This window comes from Bombus pyrosoma, linkage group LG8 (assembly GCF_014825855.1).
Source record: "Bombus pyrosoma isolate SC7728 linkage group LG8, ASM1482585v1, whole genome shotgun sequence".
Taxonomy (NCBI): domain Eukaryota; kingdom Metazoa; phylum Arthropoda; class Insecta; order Hymenoptera; family Apidae; genus Bombus; species Bombus pyrosoma.
In genome coordinates, this window is record NC_057777.1 from 2,068,130 (window position 1) to 2,084,139 (window position 16,010).

Sequence of the window (16,010 nt, forward strand, 5' to 3'; positions counted from 1 at the left end):
TCGTTTCTTCGTATTATCAAAGTAGAGCCGTTCGTCTGAAAACGGAGATTTTCTCTTGATCCTCGGTAAGCTGCCTCGTATTACGTTTCCAGCTTAAAATAAGTTTGGCTAATTGCTTCTATGAAGATTCTGCAATATGTAGATTCTCAAATGACTATTAACAGCATTATAATACGCTGTATCTGTAAAGGAGAGTTCGGCTCCTCGATATTCGTTATTTTTAAATTCTTCGTTAATTAAAAGTTCTTAAACTTTCGACTTTCGTTTTCATATAGCATGCGCTATCCGAGTACCTCGCGCAATAAGAAGAAATCGCTGTACAGGTTCCGGTAAAAAATAGTACGGTCGAAACGTTTATAATTTGTTGTGGAATATTTAACTTTATTCGATAAGAATTTAGCGTATTCGAAGTTAGGAGAACAATTTCCGGTGAATTGTTCTGTACAGCAGACAGACAGACAGACAGAGAAAAATTCTCATAGTTGTTCTTACTTTGAAGTATTTCTATGCGGCACATATTTGAATCTGACGACAAAAAGTGGAAGGAATAAAATGCAACGGAGAAATTGTTATATGAAAAATGTCGTGCAATCAAATTTTCTTCCTTTCATTTATTGTTTTCCCCGACAAGGAGCGTATTAACTACGATGTTGAGCTTCTAACTGGAAAAAGAAGAATTAACTCGTTGCTGGAGTTATCGCATAATTTAATAACAGCCATATCAAGCTATTTGTATTAGCTTCGTGTACATTCGCTTTCTTAAGTGAAATTACGAGTGAAATTTATGTTCTTGACAAGTGCCTGTTCACTTGTATTTACAGCGTGTGTTATGAATTTATAATATATGGAGAATCTTGACTCTTCCTTCGTTATGGATCGTTTACAAATTAATGCACTTTTATACTCGAAAAATATTAAATCAGAATCGGCAAATTTCATTCGCGATTAACCTTTTGCCTTATAATGTCGCACACCTGGCGTGGATTATGATCTCGATTATACATAAACAAGAAAGTTTAGTTTAAACTGCAACTTTAGTTTCAATTTTGTAGTTTGAGAATTATATTCAGGGGAAAATAAATCGGAAATTATAAACGTCTGCCACGAGAAAAGAGGAATATCCATGGCTGACGCGTGAGAACACTTCAAACGTGCTGCGTTTCTGCGAATATCTTTTCTACCGATCGGCAAATTTTTAGCCATTCGAACGACCTCGTTATGATATCAATTAGTTTGTTTAATTGACGTTTCATTGTACATCTGTCAACGTATCAATCAACGTATCAGCGGCAATGCATAACCGATCGATCCTCCATCTGGTTCCATTGTTCTCGATACGCGATTTCAGTTACACAGCTCTTTCTTAACAAACATTTCTATCCTGACATCGTAACTTGTTAACGTGGCTCCGTTCCAACTTGTTCGTCCTTTCTCGCCAATCTTTTGTCGCTTTTTTAATTCTAGCCAGTCAATATGGTCACCGTATTTGACACAGAAGACGCTCTTACGTAATGTTAATTGAGTTCCTTTCTTTCTCCTGCCTTCACATCCGCAGGAAGGAATTAACTGAAAAACTGATATAGACGCAGCAACGATAACGAGAGAGCTGCATTTGCAATTGCTCTGAATAATTCCGGAGAAGATGATTTAACATCTTCGCGCAATCTAAACGGTAACTGAAAATTACAATGTTTTAAATATCATTCGCAAGTAAAATTGGAATGAAATTTAGAAGAGGACGAGCTATCGAAAGCGCACCGTTTGAAAATAAACGAAGCAATTACGGCAGATTTTTAATAACGCGATATACAGCTCAACTATGTTAATTACTGCGAAGATAAATATCGTGTATTTTGCTTTAATTTTAAATTTTAGTCGATCTTCGGGGTGTCGCGAATCTATAGCCAGCTCGCATTATTTATTCACTCGGTGTATTAATTTGGAATGAGGCCAAAAAGGGTCTACGAGAATGTAGCCTTAAAATTACAAAATAAATTCTTTATTTCGCGCTATGCTGCAATCTGATACAGCATAAATATTTAGCGAACGAGTATCTCGAGCGATAAAATGGCTTTTGATAAAAAGAGAAACTTCAAAGTTGCCGCTTCGTCGCCTCTTAGCTTTTACACGGAATAATACGTTCGGATGAAAAAATTGGATATTTTAGGTATATTCGATGTATCTGAACGCGTTGAAATTAGGATAAAAAGAACTGTTGCCAGAGGGGATTTATTAATATTTACCGCGAGCGGCGCTAATTTGGAATAAATGAAAGAATAATTTCTATGATAGTCTACTTTGAGCGTGAAATACGTGTTCTCGCGTGCAGCCATCGCGTCTCTGCTTAAAATCTTAAACAGCTTTGCGTTGTTCAAAGGGCTATGTTTTATTCGGTGTTTAGAATTTTAGAGTCGGCGAGACGTTTATATATTCTGTGTGAGCGTAATCGAAAATATGTGTGGTGGTACGGTGTGCAAGAAGCCGCTATTAAACAACAGACTGGAAATTATGTGCGTATCGTGGCACACGTTGCCTAAAACTGGGTCCTTGGCTAATTGCCCATCCTGGTCCGCGAGGTCAACGCAAAGAAATAAAAAGGAAAAGGTAGAGACAAAAAAAAAAAAAAAAAAATTCCAATTATTCATAAACTTAGCCACAAATTGCCAAACACAAGCTACGATTACTTCCACCTACTTATCTAATTAATTTTTGGATTTTATCCAAATATTATCTCGTTACTCGAAGAATTTATCGAAGCGGATATCGATCGCACCGAACATAGTACTTCATACATCTCGTAGTAATTTATGCGTGTAAAAAGATTTACTTCGACTCGTTCGGATATGTTTCTTAAAATTTCCATTTTATTTTACCCCGTTCGCCTCGTCGTCGTGAAGAGACCATCGGTGGAAAGATAAAATTCCATTATTTTCTCTAATTTCCTTTGTTATTGATTTATCAACGTATAGGTTGAAACTTGCGCCGAACTCCACACATTATCCAGCAAAACTTTTCGATTACCATGCGATCCTTGCTTCTCTAAACCGATCACTTTACTTTCTTAGTCGCTTAATTCCAGCCTCCCTTTGTCATCAAAGTTCGCTCAAATATATAGAAAAGTCAAACAGCTACTCGTGGAAGAATGGAGAGCACTGGAAAGCAGAGAGAGAGAGAGAAGCAACGCGAGGCTGAAAGATGGGGCGCCGTGCAGTGGTCGGTGGTAAATGTTGAAGCGAGAATCGCGGAATCGTTGAAAAGCGTGAAAGATTCGATTTGAAATATCCACGAGGCATCGATGCACAGCGCGTTTAGTAAAGCACGTGGTGGCCCGTGCCGAACGGACGAAGAAACCGAGTGGACGAAGCTTAAGAGGCCGATCTGCGCAAGCACAGGTGCAAGTTCGAGGGTATAAAGAGGAGAAGCTGGAGCTCGCTGCGCGCACTTTGTGCTTCATCTGTCCGTCAATCGCGTCGTGCGCTCGTTCGCTGTTTGTTCACGGTGATCAGCCCGCTCGATTCGTCTTTTTTTTCTCTTCCACTCGATCGCGAATCGGCCAAGTTGCAGCTTCTCCTCGTTGTCTTTGTCATCGTCGCAGTATCGCCTTGTCGTCGTTGTCGCCCTCGTGTGTTGACTCCTTCGTTTCATCGCGTTTACTTCGCGACTTCCACTTCGACGATCCAGCTCGGCTCATCCAGGTAGGTGCAGAGAATACTTTTATCAAAGCTTTTAAGGGACGTTCGTTCGATGCTTTTGCGTGGAAATCGCGCAAACCTGCGACGATTGTTCTCACGCGTCCGACGATTCGAATTTCGAGACATTTGAAATCGTACACGGCTCAGTGATTTTGTGGTTCCGAGTGATACAACGGGGAAAATAGGTTTATCCTAGTTTCGCACGATCGGAGGAGAGAGTGACGTTGAAGAAATCGAGGAAGTGGAGGGATTATAGTCGGGGAAAGATTTCTCGAACGGTTTTAACGTGGTGGTACGTTTGTTGGTAAAGAATGGAAGCTAGTTTTATCTTTTGTTGAACGCAGCGGAATTAATTTGATTTATTAACCAGCTCGTTTTGAAACGAAAGGTGAGAATAGCGTTAGGATAGCTGTAGAAATGGACGTTGAGTAGCGAGCAAAGACAGGAAGATATTTGAAAAGCGTTTAGAATAACGGACGGATATGTTCTTGTGTTATATTCGATCGAGACGGGGTAAACTTTTAATAAGTCTTATCCTACTGTTTCTTACATATTACATACGCGCCGATGAATTATTACTTTGATATTTAAATGGTTCTTTACCCTACTTGAAGTAATTGTATACGTTTTCGATGCGAGCGAGTATACTCGTCGAACATAGTTGAGTGCTCTTGAGATTACTTTATCGCGAAGAAAATGTTAGAACCCTGCAACGTTAAAGCGCATTCCAGACAATTTAACCTTGCAATTGGTTAATTAGCTAGTTTATTAAGTCAAGAAATCATGTTTGCTACGTGACGGTAGTTTCGTTTAAAAATCCTGGTGTACCTACTTTAAGGAAAGAGTCTTTTGGAAGGATTGAAGGATTTTTAAATTCAAGAAGCGTAGTTTCTTGATACAAAAATTTATTGAAATTAAACGAATCGGTGGCATTTGACGATATCGACGTAACGATAAAATTAGACGATTCTAAACTTTGTTTGGAAACACGAAAATTCGCTATCGTCGCTGAAGGCTTTTACGCTTCTAGGGAGCCACGTAACTTCCATATTTTGTCAAAAATTTTGCGATCCTTTCACCCTTCCACGCGTATGACGTTACTAGAACACCTGAAACCACCAAAGCCACTTATCGCCTTTGCCATTTCGAACCTTCGATTATGGCAAATACTGCAGTTCGAAAGTTGTCTTAGGGCGGCGAAATATTGGAGCAAGTTAACGCGTTTGAAAATTCTGCATACTTCAAGCTAATGGTCGTCTTTGCCGGAGTTGCGCCGCAATGAGCACAGCGATCGCTTCCGGTGATTCTTTTCCGGTCATCGGGAAAGTCTCGTACTATTCGAAGTTATCGTGGTAAACGAAGCGTTGATTTTCTGATTATCAGATTTAGTTTCATCGGTTTTCCAACGACTGCACAGTCGATTAGCTTCACTGTCTTTCTTTAAATCGAAGAATTACAGTCGTCAAGATGAGAACGTTCGTTAGTCCAGGGTTTCTGAGACGATTAATTTTACCGTGTTTTATATCTTCCTTTCTTCCCCTTGAATAAATTTTATTCTTACGAACGAGAAGCTGAATCTTGAAATTTAAGCTGAAACTTTCATTTAACTGGAAAGGGTTTCACATTTATTTCATAACTTATGGGCCATTTAGAGTCTTGAACATCGTATACCGCAACTTAATAGTTAACGATTTATTGTCCATGTATAAAGTTTGAATCGCTTTGGAAAATTGTTAATAATAAACGTGTTTATTTTCTATAAAATATAAACGCAAAATATAAACGTTTGATATTCAAAACTTATTGACTTTATCAAGCTATCGATCGCCATCGATGGCAATATTTTTCAAGTACATAGGATTATTTCCTTGCGATATCTCAGCGAGAATCCATTTCCAGTTTTTCAATAAATGTTGTTTCTATTACGTTTGATGATACGGTACTATCGTGCGTGTGGATAATAACGAACAGAGAACAATGGAACGCGTTTTTGCAATCGCACTTATTAAAGCATGATTGTCAATAAATATCAAACGGTGATATTCTATTATGAGATGTGTATTATCCAGTTACGTCGCAGTAGTGGATCAAAGAGATACAATTTTCTACGACGTTCAGTGATGAGACAGTTGCGCTATTAATTTTTATCGAAGCTATAATTTTCTCGTGTTATCAAAAAGATATTTGCTTGGTATTTATTAAAAATAGATTATCAGAATTTTCTATTAGAAGCGTTGTGTTAATGACGTTAGAAATTTATAATATGGAAAGATGCATTTTCCTGCGACGTCTAACCGAAGAAAAAGGTGCTGAAGTAACAAGATTGAAGCGTCATAGTGAATTCTAGTCAGGTAGTAACAATGTAATAGTTGAGAAAGTAGCTTCAACGGAAAAAGAAAGAAAAAAAAAAAAAAAGAAATAGGACAGCATCGAATTAACATATTTATTATTAGCAAAATTTCATGTTTAGTTGTAATAAAGTTGTGCATATCACTCAAGATAATTGGAGATTAGGCTGAATTCATGAACTGGATAAAGTATAAAGTACTAAATATAGAAGGTAAATATATAATATTATTAAAATTTCATTTTTTAGAAGCATCTGGCTTACGTAACGCAACTTTCAAAATATTGGACATCTCGTTTATGCGGATGATGATATAGTTATTTTAAATAGCGCATAAGTTTATGTAACGCAAGGATGCACTTTCCCGTGACATTTAATAAAGAGCGAAGATGGCGAAGCGGAAGTATTCTTGTTAATTTTAGTAAAACTATAGGCAGTCTATGAGAAAAATAGCTGATTCGAATATTCTTTTGATTTCAACAAAAGCAGGTTAAATCTTTGTAGAAACGGGGTCATCGTGAAATATGAATATTTAGAAGGAAAAATAATCGTAAATTCGTAGGCTAAACTGCTCTTAGGCCAAAGTGTACGTACTGCTGTATCTCCGGCGGATCATAATTATGCTTACATTATAGAGCTTTCTTATAGAAGCGGCCTAGAAAGATAAGAAGAATATATCGTAGATAATATAGTAAATACGTTATTTTCAATTTTTCCACGTTTTTTGATACGGCCGTAGTAATTTTAATTCGCGTTATCCGTTATCCAATAAAACACACGACAGTTCGATAAGCATGATGTACGCACAAACTGATACTTTATTTTTCGCGGAAGTCGTTAAAACTGTGATCAATATAAACGTAGAATTAATTCACGTAATTTCTAATATAATTTCGATAAAACGATAATGACGTTTAACAATCGGATAACAGATTTAATTAAACCGATTCATCGCAATCTCCAAACAGCGAATATAAATATTCCCACTACTAAAATTTCATTAATTTAATCGTCATTATATTTTGTGTCTATAGTCGTTTTAAACAAATCTACACAAATATTTCGAACAACGGATAATTATATTATTTCGGCAGTTTCTATCGCGATCATGCAAATATTCTGTTAAAATTTTGTAAAATTACTAACGAAATCGCATCTAGCTCGCGTATTTATCGTGCCGAACACTTGGCGAACACGAAAGTAACATGGTCGATCTCCGTGACGATAATCTTGGCCGAGATATAAAAGTTCGATAAGGGAACGCCACTTTGACGTTGTCTGTTATGCAGCTTATCAATTTAATCTTACTTAATTCTTTCTCCCCGCTTTTTTTCTGCTGGCTCTGCCCCGTTCTCCTCGCCACGATGCACAATATCGCGAAGGTATAAATGGCCGATGGTTGGACGTCATGCGCTGCGTTCTTTGTTTCCACCCCTTCCATCGTTCTGCAGCTTTTCCAAGTTTCATTGAGCGCGTGGCTCAGGTACAGTGGGGTTTATTCCCCGACTTCCGTTGCAAAATAATAATTTAACTCCCCGGATGCATTTGCGTCTGGCTGCAGCGAATAAAAAGTGAAATTCGGCGGCAAAGTGTGAGCACGGACGCGGAGTCCCCCGCGGCACCAACCGACAGAATTACTCCGGTCCGTGGAACAGTCGACCATCGGAGAAACCTCGGCCGCTGTAAATCAACTCTGCCCGACATACAACCGAGAAATTTTTTCCGCGAATGGAAAATCTATCCGAGTGGCGAAATTAAAGGCAGTATCCCTTTGGTTAACGTGCGAATTTCGAGGATTTTTCGAGCGATCTCACGAGATTTTTTGTAACCTTTCAACGTTTAACAACAGCAAATTGCGATATTTCCGTGGCATGTAGTTGCCTTGCCGCTCGTTTCGAATCCGTTTAGTGCAACGTCGATGTTGCGGTTCGTTCTAAAAAATGAAAGCGGAATTGGTGTTAAGTTCTTGTTTTTGATCACGGAAATTTCTTGATATTCGTTGCGTGGTTCATCCCTTTTGAATTGAAGAAGACATACCGTGGTGGGTCTTAAAAGATCAGAATTTCTATTATCATCCATCTCTTCTTCCAGCGGAAGCAGAATTTGAATCGAGCGAAGTAGGTCGTAGAGAAGGAAATTTTGTAGCAAGTTGTTTGAAGTTTTTTCCAATATACTATTTCGATTTAATTCGAGTTACACCTTCCTGGATGTGGAATACGAGCTCGATGTATATTTCTTCTTGACGTGACAAAACGAAAACTCACGTCTACGCTAAACAGCTAACAATATAAAAATATCAATAATTTTTCAATTATTATTTCAATATCTTTTATATTTTAATCTTCGACCACGAGTAATATCAACCTGAGTTGTTGATTCTATATCTGTAAAGTAAATTTGCAACCTAAATACACTTTGGATTCCAAATCTTCGAGTTTCATCAATATCTCTCAATGTCCACATTACAGATCATACATATTTTTCAATTTAATGAATCGTTTTTCAATTCTTATTAAATAAAGCGTAATACACAAACGATCTGTTCGTTTATTCATTCGTACGTATTGTTAGAGGAACGACGATTATACAATATTGTTTCGTTAATTAGTAGACTACTTTCTAACGTGTGTAACATGTATAAGAGTATCTAGAACGAAGCGTGTCTTTGTATATTACAAGCTGGACACTTTTTCCCACGACGTAATACTTCATTATGGATAGAATACTCTATTACCTGAACATTGTTATCTAAATTTGTTAGACCATTATTTAAACACGTTTTTTCTCTTATAGTAGAAGACACGGTACATTGTATTCTCTGGATTATACACATAATATATATTTTACTCGGTGTCTCTGGAAAAGATGATGCGAATGAGTAATAAAATAAAGTGAAAAATGATTCCATAAACATAACGCAATAAATGTACACGTACGGAAACCGATGTAATTTTATAAAATGCTATTACATCTGACAAGAGCGATATATTGCAGAACAGACGACTATTACCAAAGTGTTAAATAGGTCATTAATATTCTAAATTTTCTTTTGTCCATTACATACTGCAGTTAACTCTGTAGATAAACGTGACTAATATTATCTGGTAATGATATTCGAATTCCCGTGAATTTTACGATCGCCACAGGTACAGCTCATTCCCTGTGCATAAATTCGAATTGGTCGCGGAAATAATGATCCAGTGAAACGAAGCAATCGTTTTACGCAAACATGCTCGAAAATCGAAAGGGACCGTGGTATTCTGTAGTAGCTGCATGTAACGCTGTCGCTTCAATTGTGTTAAAAGTGTTACGTTAATTACTTTCGTATTATACTATGCGTCGCTATGCTAAATCTCTTTTGTAACAGACATATCGAGTAGGTGAAATATTTACTCTCTTTCCACAATTTCGTTTACTTTACTCATTTAATATTCGAATTGTTTCTCTAAAAGAAAATCAATCTTTCCGACGATTAATTGTGAAAATAATTGCAAAATGTATTAGTAAATTGTTGCTTGTAGATATTGAAATAAAAAAACGTTTGGAATAAATTTTTATTAAAATATTATTCTTGTAATAGGTATTCTGAGCGTAATTGCTGAATGCTGTTAAATGGAAATAATTTTGAAAAATTAAACTTCGGATACTGCTGTTTTATCGATGACTCGGAAAACATAACGCGGGGAAACGAGAATATCGATACCCGAGTGTATCATATTCCAGAACAGTCTGGAATTCAATCACAATATTGAATGAAAATATAAAAAATATATTTGTCAGAAAGAAGAAGGTAAACTCATAATTTATGTCTTTCGTTTTCAGGTGGATTTATAATTTTAATATTAGTCATCTCTTTGTGAGGAAAGATTAATATAATACTTAATAGGTTTTTATCTTTTCTCCAGCTAACAATTGCAGAAAGATTGAGAACGAAACCCTATATTTGCTACGGGTTTTTTAAAAATGCCTCCTCTGTTCTCCGTCTTCTTATTTTAAAAATCCTATTAATGACATGACTGTGCGACGAGAATGCAAAAGTTCTTCTCTTAGTGAGCAACTTCTTCCGTTTTATGACGATTATTCCTACTTGCCGATGATCATTGTTAAATACTTACTAAAAGTAAGACTTTGAGTACATAATCGGATAACTTTTAAATGGCGCGGTTTCTATACGACCAGCGATTTGTATGTTCGACGATATGCCAAAGTACCTTCCAGACGTATTTTCTTTGCCATGATGTTTCGAATCCGCAGTACTTTGAGGATTCAGACAAGATGAGATCCGAGGCTTTTGTAAATTTCTTCATTCTAAAATTTCATTAAAATTCTTATTTCTTTTATTTTTGTTATTTTTATTAAAACTTCGAGATATCTACAATATTTTACGAACGTCAACTTGCTTAATTATCTCGCCGTAATTATTCGATATTATACAACGATTATAATTTAATACGATACAATTGAATAAATCTAAATTTAATAAATCATCAAATTCAAATAATAAATATATTGTTAAAGTAAGATGCAGTTATTCCTCCGTTTTAATTATGAAGCTTGTATCCGTTGAGTTTTCCCGACGAGACTGCGGAAAATTTCAAGCGATCATTTCTTGTATACGTTCTAACAATTGTTCCGTTGTGTCTGGTTTAGTTAAACGATACACACAGTGTCGTTCAATTAACTCGGGACGATAGAATCCATAGAATTTAAGTGAGAGAAGCGAAAGAGAGAGGCGACGTGTCATGCTAATGTTCAGACGTTCTCTACAACTACCGAGGATCAGCATAAGCCGATATAACGTTGCTCGTTCAAAATTGACACGATTCGCTAACTATACGCGTCCAAGTTTTCACGCGTTCTACGTAGAAGACTAAACAGTTGTCTCGTTCATAACTACGTATGAATTTCATTCTGGTTTTCGACTGGATCGAATGTAGCTGTGTGAATTGCAAAGTGTTACGATGGCCGAAGGAGGTTTATGCAACGAATTGTGCGAAATGTACTCTCGAGTGAGCAACGCAATTTGATCGAGCTTTTGCGCCTGAATTTCAAAAATTAAGCGTTAGTCTGGAACGATAGTGAAATTGTTAACCCTTTCGGAAGAGATTGGTTTTATGCCATATATCAACATCGACGAAGTATTTAAAGTGATAAAGCATGTTCCCAGCTTGAACAGGTTTTCGGTTCTTCCGTGAAGATCGCGAATAAATAATGTAAGAGTAATGTTGGAAAGCGGAATACCGATGGTAAGCATAAAATATTTGGAGCTCTGTGTACCTTGGTCCGAGTAACAACTATTCTCTAGAAATCCAAATTAAGAAGAGGACATTACCGTTATCTCTTCCATCCCTTTATTAACACACGTATGTGCATAACTGTTATGCGAACGTATATCATATCAAAAGAACATACAGGATTTACGTTAATTTAAGGATCGAATTGGTCTCGTTTTAAATTAAACGTATAGTTCGACTTTAACATTTGCATACGCGACAAGGCAATTAGAAATTTGATATTAATAATTAATATTAGAATTTTAATCATTTGAAAATCAGGGATAATAAGTTTGCGGCGTATAGTGGATTTTATCGATGACAACTGCAATTACAGAACTATCGGATCACAAAGGGTTGCAGAGCAGAAATATCTATGTCGTATCAGGTCATCCTTCACTGCAACGAAACAAGGAATGACCTCATTCTACCTGCCTCTACTATTTCTGATTGGTGTATGTTTACGTTACAGTATCGATAACAAGGCTGGATCTAAATAAAATTTAACTAAAATGGATTATAATAATGTAAAATAATTCTTTTGTTCCCAATGAACTTGATATCATTGACGATACCGTTAAATTCACCGAATCTTGTTTCTTTATCGGTAGATTAAAGTATTAATATTTCATTTTCGTAATAAAACTGACTTTGATGATACACCCTGTTCTCTTCATATAATGTTATCCGTTTTACGAATTTACAACGAGATCAATTCCACGGTAGTACACGCCATGAAAGTCAAGACCAATTTTTTTTCGCCTCTTTCGAATGGAAATTCGAGCCCACCTGCGAAGGTGGCTATAACCAGGATGGCTAAAGTTTCCTTCAATTTGCCGAAACGGCGATTACAGCCTGGCACGGTGTCGTTTAGCCGCTACGATCAGTTGAACTACACACTGATTGCACGTACAAATATACAATTAAGGGTTCATTTGAGAGGCGAGGCCCGCGAGATTCGGCTGAACATTTTGTTAATTGACTATTGGACCGACCAGAATGGGCAAGGTTAACGGGAAAATATCGAGGAGAAGTTCGTTCGAGTCGTGACTGCGTCGAGCCGAATCCGACTCGAGAAGCTGGATATTAAATTGGGTGTCGTGGTAGGTAGATTGTTGCGTTTAACACGTTTAAAGGCTTCAACACGCTTTTATTTCGCTTCAACTTTTATTTACTTAACTGCTCGAATGTTCTCTTTTTGCCATCTTCTGTATCTTCGCCTCCTTCGTACATTTTGTCACGTTAATCATCAGATTACATAAATTATCGCGCCGCTTATTTGCCATAATTCCAAAGTCAATTCTCACCGAATTGTGAACAAAAAAAGAAAGAAAAAGATAAATATCTTAGACCATAAAAGGCTGAAAGAAATTCTATTCCACGTTTTTATTAGGCTATCCTGATAATCATATCATTGTTATTGCGCATTAACTTCTGATACACTAAACCCGATTCTCCGGTAGTGTAACCTATTGCTTTTCTTCCTCGTGTGGGGTTGCGGTGGGTAGGTCGACACGACGTGACGAGACATCTGTCCCGATGCCTCCGGGATGATTTATCCGCAGGAAGGCCAGATCAGCCCTCGAGGATATATCTCGGTAAGACGGATGGCTTGATCGCCATAAATGTTGGATTACAATGAAGGACTTAGTGTAAATAAACCCTGGCCGATATAACGTGATTATTTCTTTTCTCAATTAACGAGAAAATGTTAGCTTCGATTTAGATTCTATCACGTAACTCCAGATGAAATTTAAGCTCATGAAAATTTTTAATGATTTCGATGTATCGGTAAGAAACTTCCTTACGAAACTTCCTTAGTGTACGATATTTCATTCATAAATTAGAAAATATTTCATTAGCGTAGATCGATATCTGTAACATACGATGTCTCTAATTATCATCGATCTGATACTTCGAATATTCCGCCATAATTTCCATCCTACCGCTTATATCGAACTTCTAGTTGTTAATTTAATCGCAATTTGGATAGAAATTTCATTAAGAACGAATTAACTTACTACGTTTACTCCGCAAAAGCAAGTTTCCTTGAAATTATAAAAATGGATCGCATACTTTAAATATAATTATTCGTCCAGAAATAATCTAAGAATGTTGGAAAAATCGGTTGTCGCCAGCGACAGAAGAAACCGAAAATTCATGCTTATTTGACGCGTATTAATAAATGGAAATAAATTATAATCCAAGAAGTTATAAACGAGAAAGAATCTTGGCTGCAGGGACGGTTCAAAAGTGATTTCGAATATTATCTCACCACGGAACTAGCTAGCTAGCTAAATTCTAACGCATGAGCAATTTCGTAACCGAGCGTCTCCACGTACCAAAGCATTTTGGAAGAAGTCTCGAAGTTTCATAAATCTTGCCGCGAAAGTTGTGAAAGTTCGCTCTTTAAATCTAGACCGGGTAATTTTTTAAATAGAGATTCCTTTGGCGGAGTGTTCTTCGCTTTAAAAAATGCCCGACATTTTTATCTGTATCCTCTAGTCACATTCTTTTGCCACAATTTAACGTTACGAGGATCGATTGATAATAAGAGGTTTTACCTGGACGATAGGATCGTGTCGAAAAATGCGTACGTGTCATAGGCAGAAGATATACGAATCTAGATAAATGATAATGCGTCCACTAAAAATGTTTGGATTTTAAAAAGTGTCAACAAAAGTTTAAGAAGCGTGAAAATCGCCAGAGAGAGGAGAAACCATTATAAAAACTTTAGACGTGCATCGGACGACAAACAACAAACGCTATAACCAACATTTTGCAACAGTGGTGAAATCTGCTACACCTGACACCGAGTGGTAGCATCCTTTGCGTTCTACGTGATATATTACGAAGCCGGCAAGAGATCGAACCGTTTGTATCCGCCATAAATTACCGGCGGTTTGCTCTCCAAGTTTTCTAACAGATGCAAGCTACTTGAGAAATCTTTGTCGAAACTCGTTCTTTACACGCGTGACGATAGCCGATGCTATTAATATTGGGTAATATGAGCAATAATATGTCGCCCTTTTCAATTCTATTTCCGCGAAACTATAACAGCTATGTTTGTGAACGCGTTAACTGGAAGGGGAGCGATATCGAATAAACCGCGGAAGTTGTAAAAGAAGTAAAGTGAGAGAATTTGTACGGTTCCATTTTGGTCGTTTATCACTCTGTATTTATAAAATCATGAATCATGTTTATACATAGTGAATCGTGTAAACGCGTCACAGCTAATATCGTGCTAAACTAATTGCGATTAAGGCTTATCTATCAAACTAATTTTCATTCCATAGTCATCTCGTCTGTTAATTTACTTTAATTTAGTATCCACCCTGGTTTGCAATTCGCGCCGTATTGAAATTTCATCGTAGGTCCAGGTATATACGGAAACCTTTGACTGAATATAAATGGCCAGAGGGAATAGAGTGCTCACTGAATGGGACCCTGGCTGGTCGTTAAAGCGTAGCCGTTTCTAAACAGCGAAACTCGTCGAGTTGTGATTAGAGAGACGACTCAGGATTCCAGTCAACTGCAGGCGAAGAGCATAATTGCGTTATCTTTTTTGCCAATTTTTTCAATGGCCCGTTTTTCTCCTCTCATTGTCAGACGACGCCCTTAAGGAGGACCACCGTTCTCGTGCGAATATTGCTGCTTGCAGCTGTTTCGTGCGATTGCTACTTGTCTCGAACTCGGTTGCTACAAAGTTGAACGAAGTTAATTGTATCGGGATTACGCGGCGATGCGCTTGCCGTTTCGTAGCGCATTCTTCTTTGGCATTTCAATGTGTTTGTGCATTTAGTACATCTGACGACGATATCGGTGGTGAAAATTGGCCATTGTTTAGTAAACGACGATAGTAATATTTATGCGATTTAATTTGGTTAATAAGCTCCTTCGTAATTGAACATCGGTGGGATAAAATTCGATGCCTATAATATTAGTCTGCTAATATTCTAATTTTGTAGGAGATCCAATATTTACGTATGCACGTTTCAGAGGATTTACCGATTCAGAAAGTTTATTCGTTGTAGATTCACGACGACGCTTTTCGTAGTTCGTAAAACAAAGCTTCATTTAAAAAAGCGAAAATCTCATTTCTTGCAGCCTAAAATAACGAAGAGGTCACAGTTGATTTTAGCTATCTTTATAATTCATACTTCTTTCCATATTATGATGCAGAATATTTCAAATTGACCTATAAACGCACCGAATCATAAAACGCGTGAATAACATGAAACGACAATTTTATTAAAATATGCGATATAATTTTATAAAAATATTCTTTAGTTTCTTTATTAAATTAAAAAAAAAAGGAGGATAGAAACCTGCAAACAAAGAAATTGTATTTCAATCAAATTACAGTCTCATTTTTTCCCTTTCTCTTTTTTCGGATTCTCTAATGGATATTCAATCGATCCGGTTTTCATCTTTCAATATACATGTCTCCTCCCAGTTAGATCAAAACTGCAACTCGCATTTACTCAGTCAATTGTCATCAATTACATTCAATTATCTGCAATAATTAATAATTATATACCTAAATGAACCACAGTAACACGTTACTATTGCTGTACCTATGTGCGTGTATTCTCGTTTCAATTTCGAAACTAAATTATTATATGCATTTTTTAAAATAGAAGGGCTATTATATAGATTTGTATTAATTATGCACATAACTCAATATGTATGGTAGTG

General features: G+C 36.8%; 1 protein-coding gene across 1 annotated transcript in view; it reads left to right on the forward strand.

The window, feature by feature from the left end:
• The first annotated feature begins 3,427 nt into the window (after nt 1-3,427).
• The window catches only part of LOC122570146 (calexcitin-2), a 44,173-nt gene continuing 31,590 nt past the window's right edge, over nt 3,428-16,010 (forward strand). The window contains exon 1 of the mRNA XM_043732087.1: nt 3,428-3,695. The gene's annotated coding sequence lies outside the window, so the exon portion shown is untranslated. The remainder of the gene's footprint in view (nt 3,696-16,010) is intronic.